Genomic DNA, 14,696 nt, shown 5'->3' with positions numbered 1-14,696 from the left:
TTGTATTCTTAATCACACATAAAACAAGATCACACGCATAGAATAATTCTTAATCACACATAAAACAAGATCACACACATATAATAATTCCTAATCTCACATTAAAAAAGATGAGGCTCATAGAATAAAGCAACCGTCTTCTCTCTCATGCTTTGTTTGTAACATAGTCCCAACAAAATCTGTTCACTTAAGGCTCCACAACGATCTTCCCTGTGCATTTGCTATTGAGTCTCTTAGCCCAAGCATCTTCAGCCTTGCTCAGAGGATGCTTCGAGTCAATCACCGTCTTGAGCTTTCCTTCCTTCACCAACTTCACAAGACAATCCAGGTTCTCAGCCTTTGCATTTATCATCAGCGGCACCATCTTCTTCTTGGAGAAGGTGATTTTCTTCAGAACAAAAGTGAACAATGAACTTGCACCCGGAGTTAGGTCTATAACCAGCCCTCTTTCGCTCAAATTTGGCTCGAAAAGGACCTCGTCTGCCCCTAAGCTTTTAACCAATTCAATGTTTCTTGTTCCACAAGTAGCTGTTACATGAGTGTTTCCTAGCTTTGCTAGCTGGACTGCGTAGAGACCAACTCCACCAGAGGCACCGGTGATGAGTATGTTCTTATGCTGGCCAGTTCCATCCAACTTGATACCTGCGGCTTCGGTTAGAGCCTGGAGAGCTGTGAGGCCAGCAATTGGTAGGCCTGAACCTTCAGCCGCTGAAACTCAGGCAGCCTCAGCACTGTCGAGGTCTCACTTACTGCAGCATACTCAGCCAATCCACCTCCATCCTATCGATTTGTAACGTGACAACAACATAGTTGAAGTGAGGCATTTGGTAACGAACACATGAATTTTGTAAGTGAAACTTGGCATCTTCAAAATACTTACACCATAGGGGAGTATTGCCATAACTTTGTCACCTACTTTGAACTTTTGAACGTCTTGTCCAACTTCTACAATCTCTCCGGCCACATCGGTAACTGTCCCCTCATATGAACCATCCAAAGTTAGCACATCAACTACTGCCTAACACTTGAAAACATCGAATATGCATAAATGACGAAACAAATCATAATACTTCAACCTAGGGAAAGATGTTTGTTTCAAACTCCAAGTAATCCATCGTCCTTAGTATTCTCACAACAAATGCTTCCACATATGAATTGGTAAGTAGAGATTTTCGGGTTAATTTCAGAATTTTGCAGAACAATCACAGTTTGCAGAAATACTTTATTCTTCTCCATATATATAAGAGAACAAGAAGCAAGGCTAACTGAAGAACATAATGATGAATTCGGAAGGTGTTAAAGGCTCAAGTCTTCAGTTTGTCATTGTAAAAGCAGAGTTCCTACTAATACATAGCAACTATGTTCGTGGACGGTAATCCCTCAGTAACTCTTTAAGAGCAAATAAAATGGGAAGTCCACTTTCAGATGACAATTAAGATTAGAGTATGTGTTATTGTGCCATACTTTCTGTTTACAAATGCCAAATAGTCCACAGGCAAAAGGGCATTACCAGGGGTGTGAGGCAGTTTTTGTGGAAAAAGCGGCCGTGCAAGGCATTTCTGAATTTTGAAATCACTTGGATTTAGACTAGCTGCTTCGAGCTTCACCAAAACCTCGCCTTTCTTAAGTGTGGGGATTGGAATCTCCACATGCTGCAACAAACACAGAATAAATATAACAATTTATAACGGTAGCTCCAGACTAATTTAGATAGAATTAGAATATCGCTTGTATAGATCAAAGTCTCAACAAAACAAGTACATATTCACAGCACGAAACAGTACGAATCCTCAAAGCCTTAAACCCATGTTTTATGGCTGTATTAAAAGTTCAAAACATACAAAGAAAAAGGAGCAGATGAATAATTAAAAGTTCAAAACAAACCTTTTGTTTGTACCATACTTGACCAATCCCGAAACTATTGAGCACCGGTCAACGTTATACTGTCAAGGACCCAGAAAAGTTTCCCTTCAACCAGGAGGCCAATCACAGTGCGACACATGTCGACATCAGAAGCCAATCATAGCGCGACACGTGTCAACATCAGAAGCCAATCACAACATGACACGTGTCAATGTCAGAATGAAACTAGAAACTCTCTTCTATAAATAGAGATCATTCTCTCACAATATTTCCTAATGTCATTTGTACTAAATCATTCACTAGTACTCACTAAAGGAGAGCTTGAACCTATGTACTTGTGTAAACCCTTCATAATTAATGAGAACTCCTCTACTCCGTGGACGTAGCTAATCTGGGTGAACCACGTACATCTTGTGTTTGTTTCCTTATCTCTATCCATTTACATACTTATCCATACTAGTGACCGGAGCAATCTAGCGAAGGTCACTAACTTAACACTTTCTGTTGTACCAAAGTCCTCGCTGATTTTGTGCATCAACATTTGATGCCGTCTGTGGGAACAACACTTATTCCCATTCTCTTCAGCTTTGCCAAGCTGGTTTCCACCATTCGTACACTCTCTTTTGACCAGGCATCCCTTTCCAACATGGGGAGCGAAGGAAGCCACAACACACAGAATGACACCCCTCTTACACCTAGTGCGAAGCAACGAAAGAATGAAGGAAATAGGGTTGCTCTTCAAGCTAAAGTTGATGAGCTAAAAGCTCATAACAATAAGATAACAATGAAGAATGAGGTCATCCAGGAGCAGTATGAGAAGCTTTTTGAGACGCTCCATGAAACTAGGCGTACTCAAACACGCGAGCTCGTTACCCCTCAGGACATCAACCATCATTTGGGTGCCCCCCCAACACGGAGGGTCACTTTTCTTCGACATGGGTATCCCTGATGAGGAGTGAGCTAATCATCAAAACATTAATCAATATGAGACTTCTCTCAACCCAGAGGCTTCGACCCGAAGTAGAAGAAGTGGAGGAAGACACCTCCTTGTATAAGGGTTGGAAGGATCGAAAACCGTTTATCGTGACTGCCGAGACTTCCTAAAGCAACGGCGAGAGAATCCCCTTCACATATGCTCAAAGATCAATGACCTAAGGGTTTCTGAAAGACTCGGTCATCTCCCACGATCCAGGCCAGCTGCTAATCTAGGAAAGGAACGACAGGTCCCAGAGGAACATGAAGGTACGGGGGACTCTGAGGTATTCCGATAGACTCGCCCTAGAAGTCAGTACGATGAGTCCAAGAAAAAACCACACGCCCTTACTCAAACTTTCCTACTTCCAAGAGACGATGGAGACTTACGAAAGAAAATTCCAGTGGTACATGACTCCACTCAGGACCCTATTGTCTTACAGCTCCTTGAGGAAGTAAACAAGTTGAAGGCCGAACGTCAGGCCGAGATACCTGAATGGAACCAACCTAGGCCTGGCCCTCTCACAAGAAGGATCCTCGACACCCCTTTCAAGTGAAGACAAAACAAAAGCTTGGTTTACAACTCTATACTGGAAGGGAGGACCTAATTGAACACCTTAACCTCTTTGAGTCCACCATGGCATATCAGATGCACACTGACGAAGAACGATGTCTTCTCTTCCCCTCCACCCTTTCTGGCGGAGCTCTAAACTGGTATTGCCGTCTTCCACCTGAGACAGTAAACGCATTTGAGGAATTGAGGAAACTGTTTCTCTCTCAACACATCTTTCAGACCGATCACTTGGATTCTGCAGATGACTTGTACACTATTCGCCAGAAGCCGGATGAGTCACTACGAGAGTATGCCGGTCGCTTCAGCCATGAGTATTCTCGTTACGCTGAGGCAGATGACAAGACCGCATTCAAGGCCTTCACGGTAGGCCTACGTGATTGTTTTTTCAAGTACATGATTAATGCCAACACTGAGAAGACTTACTCTGAGGTAATGGCACATGCTTACAACCATGCCTCCGCCGAAGCAAGGACATACCAAGGGAACCCCCATATGGTTAACCCATATCAACAAATGGGAAGTGGAAGTCAAGTTCTACCAAGTGAGGAGATATTGGCCATTCAAACACCCATTGCATCATCTCCTGCCTCATTTAGCTACTCGCTAAGTCACCAAACGTATCTATCTCTTGGTAAGAGGAAGGATTTTTACTCTTAGCAAGCCCATTACAACAAGAGGGATAAAAGTTCGTATCAAGACAACCAGGGGTGAACGTACCGTCGACTATTATGACTATAGGGCCAAGCCTCACTCTTTCAAAGTGGAGGACTAGGTACTGAAGGAAATGCTATTATAAGAAGGCATACACATTACAAATGTTTTGACTCTCAACCGCTTGAGATCTTTTGTCACACAAGTCATTCGGTAAATATTTAAAGAAGAGGGAATTCAGACAACTTCTTCCGAGTCTTTTGCATTCCTAGCACTGGAACACTTGGTCTACGCTAACCTACCCTTATACTCCAACTCAGTGCTTCAACATGTGTACTTTGACACAAAGTATGTGATACTAAGTGTTACAACCAACATGGTTCACATATGAAAAGCATGGATCCCTTCATGCATAGCAAAACATTCATAAACATCACTCATATCAATCAACATAAACATTATACATTCCAACACATTCATACATAAACATCATACATTCCAACACATTCATACATAAACATCATACATTCTAACACATCCATACATAAGCCAACTGTGCTTCGAAAGGGTTCAACATACTTTGTGTCTTTGACACTTGTTACAATGTGCCTCGACACCTTGCCCTTATTCTCACCAACCAGGTGATGAAATGTTAAGAAGGAACTCATCTTCATGCCATCAACCAGGTGATGAAATGTACAACCCGTACTCTCCTTCATGCCACCAACAAGGTGATGAAATGTATAACCCGTACTCTAATATCATTTGGCAACTTGCCACTCATGCCACCAACCAGGTGAAGAAGGAACTCATCTTCATGCCATCAACTAGGTGATGAAATGTACAACCTGTACTCTCCTTCATGCCACCAACCAGGTGATGAAATGTACAACCCATACTCTAATATCATTTGGCAACTTGCCACTCATGCCACCAACCAGGTGAAGAAGGAACTCATTTTCATGCCACAAACTAGGTGATGAAATGTACAACCTGTACTCTCCATGTCACCAACCAGGTGATGAAATGTACAACCAGTACTTTAATTTCATTTGGCAACTTGCCACTCATGCCACCAACCAGGTGAAGAAGGAACTCATCTTCATGCCACCAACCAGGTGATGAAATGTACAACCCGTACTTTCCTTCATGCCACCAACCAGGTGATGAGATGTACAACCCGTACTCTAATATCATTTGGCAACTTACCATTCATGCCACCAACCAGGTGAAGAAGGAACTCATCCTCGTGCCACCAACCAGGTGATGAAATGTGATGAAAGGTGATGAAGGAACTCACATTCGTACCACCAACCAAGTGATGAAAGCAACTCACCATTCATTCCACCTACTAGAAGACAAGTGGTACAACTTGTACATATGAACTCCTAGCATTCACAAATAATAAAAAACCCTCAAGATTGACAACTCAACTAGGGGAGCACTTATGCCCAACAAGAGTTATAGTTACCAACAAAGTCTTATTGTAAGCCAACAACAACTTCAGTGCATGGCATACGAAGATTAAGCTATTCAGCCCTCTTGCATCTGCTTAAGACATTTCCCCTCTGTAACAATGCAAACACTATAACTCGTAGAAAGCTTCACACTCGTGATCAAGATAGTGTGAAGCAAAACCAATTTATGGTGCCAATAAGAGCTTCATCAAATGAGTTCAACCACAATTCCCAAAAGCTTCACACACTCTTGATCAAGACAGTGTGAAGCAAAACCAATTTATAGTGCCAACAAGAGCTTCATCAATGGAGGGCAACCACAATTCTCAAAAGCTTCACACATTCTTGATCAAGACAGTGTGAAGCAAAACCAATTTATGGTGCCAACAAGAGCTTCATCAATGGAGGGCAACCACAATTCTCAAAAGCTTTACACACTCTTGATAAAGACAGTATGAAGCAAAACCAATTTATAGTGCCAACAAAAGCTTCATCAAAGGAGTTCAACCACAATTCTCAAAAGCTTCACACATTCTTGATCAAGACAGTATGAAGCAAAATTAATTTATGGTGCCAACAAGAGCTTCATCAATGGAGGGCAACCACAATTCTCAAAAGCTTCACACACTCTTGATCAAGACAGTGTGAAGCAAAACCAATTTATGGTGCCAACAAGAGCTTCATCAATGGAAGGCAACCACAATTATCAAAAACTTCATACACTATTGATCAAGATAGTGTGAAGCAAAACCAATTTATGGTGCCAACAAAAGCTTCATCAAAGGAGTTCAACCACAATTCTCAAAAGCTTCACACAATCTTGATCAAGACAATGTGAAGCAAAACCAATTTATGGTGCCAACAAGAGCTTCATCAATGAACGGCAACCACAATTCTCAAAAGCTTCACACACTCTTGATCAAGACAGTGTGAAGCAAAACCAATTTATGGTGCCAACAAAAGCTTCATCAAAGGAGTTTAACCACAATTCTCAAAAGCTTCATACACTCTTGATCAAGACAGTGTGAAGCAAAACCAATTTATGGTGCCAATAAGAGCTTCATCAATGGAGGGCAACCATAATTCTCAAAAGCTTCAAACACTCTTGATCAATACAGTGTGAAAGAAAACCAATTTATGGTGCCAACAAAAGCTTCATCAATGGAGGGCAACTACAATTCTCAAACCTTCGAGGCAAATTCAAGACTGTTCGAAGCAAATTCAATTTATATGGTTCATCCAAACCTTCGACTACTACAAGGTGTGGTTTGCATCACAATCTCTTGCTAACAGTGTGGAAGCAAAATTTGTATATGTTGTCTCTCCCACATTTTCAAATTTCCAGTTTCCCAAAAAAAAAAAAGGGAAATTCAACAAAGCTTCATCAATGGAGGACAACTACAAATTCTCAAAAGCTTCACACTATCTTGATCAAGATAGTGTGAAGCAAAATCAATTCATGGTACCCAACAAAAGCTTCACCCATAAAAGCTTCACCAACAAAAGCTTTATCAATGGAGGACAACTACAAATTCTCAAAAGCTTCACACTATCTTGATCAAGATAGTGTGAAGCAAAATCAATTCATGGTACCCAACAAAAGCTTCAACTCTAAAGCTTCACCTACAAAGCTTCACCTCCAAAGTTTCACCTACAAAAGCTTCACCCACAATAACTTTACCTACAAAAGCTTCACCCATAAAAGCTTCACCCACCACAAAAGCTTCACCCACAATAGCTTCACCTACAAAAGCTTCACCCATAAAAGCTTCACCAACAAAAGATTCACCCATCACAAAAGCTTCACCCACAAAAGCTTCACCCACCACAAAAGCTTCACCTACAAAAGCTTCACCCAAAAAAGCTTCACCAACAAAAGCTTCACCCACAAAAGCTTCCTCCACCACAAAAGGTTCACCCACAAAAGCTTTCTCCACCACAAAAGCTTCACCCACAAGAGCTTCCCTCACCACAAAAGCTTCACCCACAAAAGTTTCCCCCACCACAAAAGCTTCACCCACAAAAGCTTCACCTATAAAAGCTTCACCTACAAAGCTTCAACACAAAAGCTTTATCTACAAAAGCTTCACACTATCTTGATCAAGATAGTGTGAAGCAAAATCAATTCATGGTACCCAACAAAGCTTCAACCTCAAAGCTTCACTTGCAAAGCTTAAAATATATATATATTTTCGGAAATTTGAAAATTCAAAAATTCGGAAATTCGAAAATTCAAAAATTCGAAAAATTCGAAAATTCGAAAAAAAAAAATCGAAAAAAAAATTTCGAATAAAAAAAAATCGAAAAAAAATTTTCCTTGGCCTCCTCTTCTTTGAGCCTAACAACTTTCATAACAAATATATATGAAGAAGGAGTTTTGGGCTACCACTTAGAAAAGAAATGCCTTATTCGTCAACTCCCTTGACCGGAGACTTGGGGGACTCCTACCATATGCTACTGCACCTTGATACTCGGAAGTCTCACGACCACTCAGTGACTTGGATTTTTCAAGTCTCCAAACAAGAAGTTTTCCTCACTCGAAAAATTAAGGGAGCATTACCTCAACCTACATGCTTCACTCACAAAGCTTCAACAAAAGGAAAAATTCAAAGAACTTAGTAAAGAACGCCTTGGTGTATTTAATACAATACGTTGAAATGAAGCAAAACTTGTTTATTGATATCTCCGATAAGTTACAAATATGTACATGTACATGAATCAAAATAAATAAACAAACAAGAGGGAGCCTTCACAAAGGTTGCTCAGGAGAAGTCTCAACAGTCGGCAGAGCCCCAGAATGAGGAGGCACCAGAGGGTGATTATTCGGAGCCTCAGTACTAGGCAGAGCCCCAGAAGAAGGAGGCACCGAAGGTTGATCATTTGGAGCTTCATTACGCGGTACAGCCCTAGAAGACGAAGACAATAAATGTCTTTAGAACAAACCCACAAACCTCTGATGATCAAGTAAAATCTGACCATCAGATTCCTGCAGCTGGTCGAGCTTCCTCTTTATGTTTGTAGCATAGTCATGTGCGAGCCTGTGCAACTGTTTATTCTCATGCTTGAGCCTTCTGATCTCCTGTTTGAGACTTATCATTTCAGCCGCCAATGATTCAACTTGGCGGGTTTGAGCAAATAGGCGTTTGGCCATAGTAGACACAGAAGTTGCATACTAAACACTGAGAGCTAGAGAATCCTTAACAACCAACTCATCAGACCGTTTGGAAAGTAGTCTATTATATTTGGGAGTGAGAAGGTTCCTGGCCACCACCGCAGCGGTCATATCATTATTCATCACAGAGTCCCCAACGGTAAGAGGACCAGTAGGGGATAAGAAGGATGGGCGCCATATGTTGTCTTGAAAAGGCATGGCTACCTCTTCACCAAAGTTCAAGTCAAAATGACGGTCGGATGGGCTAGACATTCTCAGAAATGATGAAGGAGAAATGAGGTGCAATAAATCTCTGAAGTAAGGGGAAAATTCCTACAAGCAATAACTCTTTGAATGTACTTCTTGCACACAATTGGTGCCCTTATAAAAGAAAGGGCAACAGGGCCGTTGGTTCAAAAATCGAAGTGGCACCACTCTCCGGATTCCGAAGAGGCACCACTTTCCACATGCAACATTAGCTCCTCGGGTACCACAGATAACTTTTCCAAAGATCTCTGACAAAGTTTAAACACATAAATTTTGAAGGTCCAGCTACCCTACTATTACCCACAAAAGTAAAGGAACAGCACCACTGCTTGATAAATAGAAAGTCCCAATGTGTGTCAACCTCCGTGCTCCGTGGCAAGGCAGACTGGAAAAATGCCCAACCTTTACTCGCATTCGAGAAAACACTCCTAACAAGATTGCTTGCTCAAAAATCGAAGAGGCACAACTCTCCGAATCTCGAGAGCCAAACTCCCAACAGGATTACATGCTCAAAAATTGAAGAGGCACCGCCCTTCGAATCTCGAGAGCCAGACTTCCAACAGGATTACTTTCTAAAAAAATCGAAGAGACATTGCTCTCCGAATCTCAAGAGTCAGACTCCTAACAGGATTGCTTTCTCAAAAATCGAAGAGGCACCGCTCTCCGAATCTTGAGAGCCATACTCTTAACAGGATTACGTGTTAAAAAATCGAAGAGGCACCGCACTCCGAATCTTGAGAGCCATACTCCCAACGGGATTACTTTATCAAAAATCGAAGAGACACTGTTCTCCGAATATCAAGAGTCAGACTCCCAACATGATTGCTTTCTTAAAATCGAAGAAGCACCGTTTTCTGAATCTCGAGAGCCAGATCCCCAACAGGATTGCTTGTTCGAAAACCGAAGAGGCACCGCTCTCCGAACTTCAAGAGCCAGATTTCCTTGGATAAAGCTTGTCTACAATCTTCACACGCAACATCAGCTTTCCAGATACCACAGACCATTTTTTCAAAGTGCTCTGACAAAGTTAAAACACGTGAAGCTTGTAGCTCCCACTACATTGCTATAACCAAGAAGGGTAAAGGAATATCACTACTACTTGTTGTTAGGGAGACTCCTATATATGTCGACCTCCATTCTCTACAGCTAGGCAGACTTGCAAATAAAAAAAAATGCTCAACTTTTCTTCACATCCGAGAGGGCACTCTCAGCAGAGTCTTTCGAAATACTCAGCTTCTTTTCCTCCCGATAATACCTCTGCAAACAAGCCATACTAGAGCAAGAGTATCTCATATCATCAGGGTTAAAAGCAAAAGTATCCCATATCATGCTTTTTCCTTGTCTTTTCCTTTGGCCTTGTTTTTACCTGCAAGACAATGAGAAATAGAGCAATCAATCAGCACTTGGAATCAAGCTTCCAGTCAGGAACTGACTGCCTAGAACCCCTTGCCTAATTACTTACCTAGCATTGCTCTCGAGTACTCATCTTCAACATCTTATGCTTTCAGAGAAGATACCACTTCTGCCTGAGGAACAGATAGGGCAAGTGAGAAGGATACAAGGAAGCATGTGGAGACAAGCGTAACAGAACACGTGCCAATACATACACTACTTTGTCAACAGCAAAAGTATCCCATATCATCAGGGTCGAACGTACTTTAGATTTGATGGACTTGTTTTGACCCTCAAATTCTTGAGTCGGCCTTATACTCTGGAGGAAACTAGAAAACCATCCAGCCCAGTTCAAGAATAAGCCTGTGGAAAGTTACTTCTTCAAAAGCAAAAGTATCTCATATCATCTCTTCTCCATTTGCTTCTCTTTATCCTTGTTGCTGTTTATGACACAAGGAGAAGGAGAACAATAAACCGGAAGTCGAAGTTGAACCTCCGATCCAGGTTGCTTGCTTGGAAATCTGATTGCTTACCTTGTCTGTTACCTCCTTCGGCAAATCTCCTAGTTCGGCGACTTGGGGGACTCCTACTATAGGGTTTGTATCACACTTGACCAAGCCTGAAACTACAAGTAAGCTTCAAGTGAAATTGATACATTACTTTGTGCATCTTTATCGGTTAAAAATACCACCCCTGGATAGAGGAAAAGTACTTCTAGAGAAGATGCCACATCTACATATGAGACAAATAAGGCAAGTGAAAATGATACCACACTTCGGAATTTAGAAGTTTCGTGATTACTCAATGGCTTGGATCTTGTAAGTCCCCAACCGAGGAGCTTCCCTCACTCGGGAACTTAAGGGAGCACTGTTTGTACCATACTTGACCAATCCCGAAACTATTGAGCACCGGTCAACGTTATACCGTCAAGGACCCAGAAAAGTTTCCCTCTAACCAGGAGGCCAATCACAGCGCGACACATGTCGACATCAGAAGCCAATCATAGCGCGACACGTGTCAACATCAGAAGTCAATCACAACACGACACGTGTCAATGTTAGAATGAAACTAGAAACTCTCTTCTATAAATAGGGATCATTTTCTCACAATATTTCCTAATGTCATTTGTACTAAATCATTCATTAGTACTCACTAAAGAAGAGCTTGAACCTATGTACTTGTGTAAACCCTTCACAATTAATGAGAACTCCTTTACTCCGTGGACGTAGCCAATCTGGTTGAACCACGTACATCTTGTGTTTGCTTCCCTATCTCTATCCATTTACATACTTATCCATACTAGTAACCGGAGCAATCTAGCGAAGGTCACTAACTTAACACTTTCTGTTGTACCAAAGTCCTCGCTGATTTTGTGCATCAACACCTTTAAACCAAAAGGTCCTCCGCCATAGCTTTCATACTGAACCGCATGCATAAGCTTGCTGCCATGGCTGCCAAACTTCCGAGACAGAGTTTGAGAAATCTATACTTTTCTGTTGCCCTTTTGTTTTTGTTTTTGGTTTTGCTGCAACAATTATACTAATTCAGCCTCATTTATAGCGATTCGAAAACTTTGTGCGCGTGACGAGTTAACTTTGATAAATGTTGTATTGGAGCAACTTGTTTTAGTTAATATGGTTCGATGGACTTGTTCCGGAGATAAATATATTGTGTGAAAGCTTCTTTCAGCCTGACTTTGTTGAACCGAAGAAAACGTATAGAATATAATAAAGCAATCGCGTTCTGAACTTTTAATTAATCAGCAACAATGTATTTTTCAGTTGAAGCTTTGCCTTGATCACCAAGCAAAATCTAACCACAAAGCCCAGAGATTTTTCAGTGTGACCGTCACACGAGGTGGTACACCATGTGTCCTTATATAAATGGTGGGATATGTGTGTTAAAAGGTTAATAGCTTAATAATTTAAATTTTCCACCACTTTAAAAACACATGGTATACTATCTGTATTCTTGTCACAACTAAAAATTTCTCCACAAAGCTGCCTGGCCTTGCTCCTTTGGATCCCGCAACTTTAGCCCAATTGACTCACGTAAATCCAGAAGGCGGCTGGGTCTAAATTTAAATTTAACGACTAGGGGTAATGTGCTTGTAACTTTATTAGATAAAACTTAGCATTTACCCTTGCACTCAAGATATGGAGATACGACTTACGTTGCATGCATTGTGGACAAATCAGACACATAGCATGTGACTCACTAAAGTCGGGTGAGCTATTAAGAGGGACATGCTTCAACATTTGGTGGAAAGTAATTAAGAAATTATCTTTATTAATTCTTTAATTAATTTTAGTTTAAACCAAACAAATTAATTAATCTTCTTTATATATAAAGTCAATAACCCCTTTTGCGGTCAAAGCTTCACCAAAAAATTTTAGACAAAAATGCCCCCAAAACAAAAAATTTCAAAAGCAACCCCAAATAATGCAGGGGTATTTTTGTCATTTTAACAATGTTTTTTTTAATAATGAATTCTTTTTGTACAATTTTTTTTATTTATTATTTTTTATGAGTACCTCACAATAGGCTAGCAATAATATGATTCAATCATTTGTTCATTAAATATTATTTTTTCTATTTTTAAACATGTTCAAAACATCTTAAGAGGCATATAATGCCGGTTATAAAAAAAGGTCTTTTGCACGCGCATAATTATGTGATTAAATTAGTTGTCAAATGATTGTTTTTTTTTTTGAACAAACAATATTATCTACACTAAGGGGGAGGGAGTGGGCTTAGCCTCACAATGGGCTAGCAATAATGTGATTCAATCAATTGTTTATTAAATATTATTTTCTCTATTCTTAATGTAAATTCAATAGAATGTAGATGAAAATTGAAAGACCGATTTTATTATGTGAATTTAGCTACTTTGATTGGTTTGTGAGGGGTTTTTTCTAGCATGATCTAAGATTATTCATTTACTTCAAATATTTGACTTTCCTTTGATCAATTCACGCATATAAATACATTTAAAATGTGTAAGTCACGCGTAGTACGCTGTAATTCAAAAAATGCCTTATGCATACCTTATGCATGAACGTCCCACCATGCAGGTCCACATCTTGTTTAAGAGCTACTGCATATGGTTGTTCGTAGTCCCTGTGCAAGAATTTTCTCATTCTTGTGGGAAATCAACTTTCATATACGGGTATACTGTGATATTTCATCTCAATGACACAATACTCGTAAGTCTTCATTCATAATTTTTGTGTCATCGATACGAAATTGCAGTGGTGGTCTACACACGATTCAGCGGTTTCTCGTTTTTGTTGATCTTCCACCCGGACTAAGATTCTCTCCTCTCTTCTTTCCATCCCCTCCTCTTACATTCTCTTATTTTGTCTTTCTCTTGCTATAAAAAATTAATATAAGATGTTGACATGGCTTAACCGTGACCATTCAAATAGGAGGGGAGGGAAAAAAGAGGATAGAGACCCTTCCCCCCTCCCGTAATTGTTAGGAGCAGAACAAGTCACTGTGTCGACATGTCGTGTGCATTAGACGTCTTGACTTGTATTGCTTAAGATATAAGCAACTGAAACACATCAAGTTCTGTCTTAATATTTTGTCAAGGCATTCAGAAATAGGACCTGCCCTTCCCCATCTCATTCCCTTCCCATCCCCTCCTATTTATGTAGTCATGGTTAAGCCACGTCAACATTTTATATTCATATTGCTTTTTGTCTTATTATTTCTATAAAATAATCAATATAAAATGTTAACGTGGCTTAATCGTGACCACATAAATAGGAGGGGATGTGAAGGGTATGAGATGGGGAGGGCAGACAATCCAGGTCCTCAGAAATAGGACTTGGGTTGTCTGCCCTTCTCATCTCATACCCTCCCCATGCCTTCCTATATTATATGGTCACGGTTAAACCACATCAACATTTTATATTGATTTTTTAATAGAAATAATAAGACAAAAAATAATGGGAATATAAAATGTTAATGTGACTTAACCGTGACCACATAAATAGTAGAGCATGGGAAGAATATGGGATGGGAAGGGTAGACAATCTAAGTCCTCATAAATAATAGGGTAAAGTACAAAAAACTACCTTAACTATTGGTGTCACGACACTTTCATACCTCATCTTTTAAAATTGACAATGTCATACCTCATCTTACGAATTTGTGTCAATGTCAGACCTCCGTCAGTTTTTCTGTTAATTTTTTTGTTAAATGCTGACGTGGCTTAAGATGGGCTCCACTCCTTAGTCCAATTGGATTAAAAAAAAATTAAAAAATTAAAAAAAATATTTCTATTTAATATTTTTATCCTCTACAAATTCATCACCCTCACAAAATTTAAATCTATAACCAAAAAGCCCCACAATCCTCCTCT

At 40.2% G+C, this 14,696-nt stretch overlaps 1 pseudogene; it reads right to left on the bottom strand.

Moving 5' to 3' along the window:
- Nucleotides 1-170: 170 nt before the first annotated feature.
- On the bottom strand, nucleotides 171-13,467 carry LOC103445365 (chloroplast envelope quinone oxidoreductase homolog; annotated as a pseudogene).
- Between the last annotated feature and the right edge of the window lie 1,229 nt (nucleotides 13,468-14,696).

The sequence above is a fragment of the Malus domestica genome, chromosome 10 (assembly GCF_042453785.1).
Source record: "Malus domestica chromosome 10, GDT2T_hap1".
In the NCBI taxonomy this organism is placed as follows: Eukaryota; Viridiplantae; Streptophyta; class Magnoliopsida; order Rosales; family Rosaceae; genus Malus; species Malus domestica.
The sequence above is the reverse complement of the archived record's forward strand: the minus strand, read 5'-3'. Positions and strand labels throughout refer to the sequence as shown.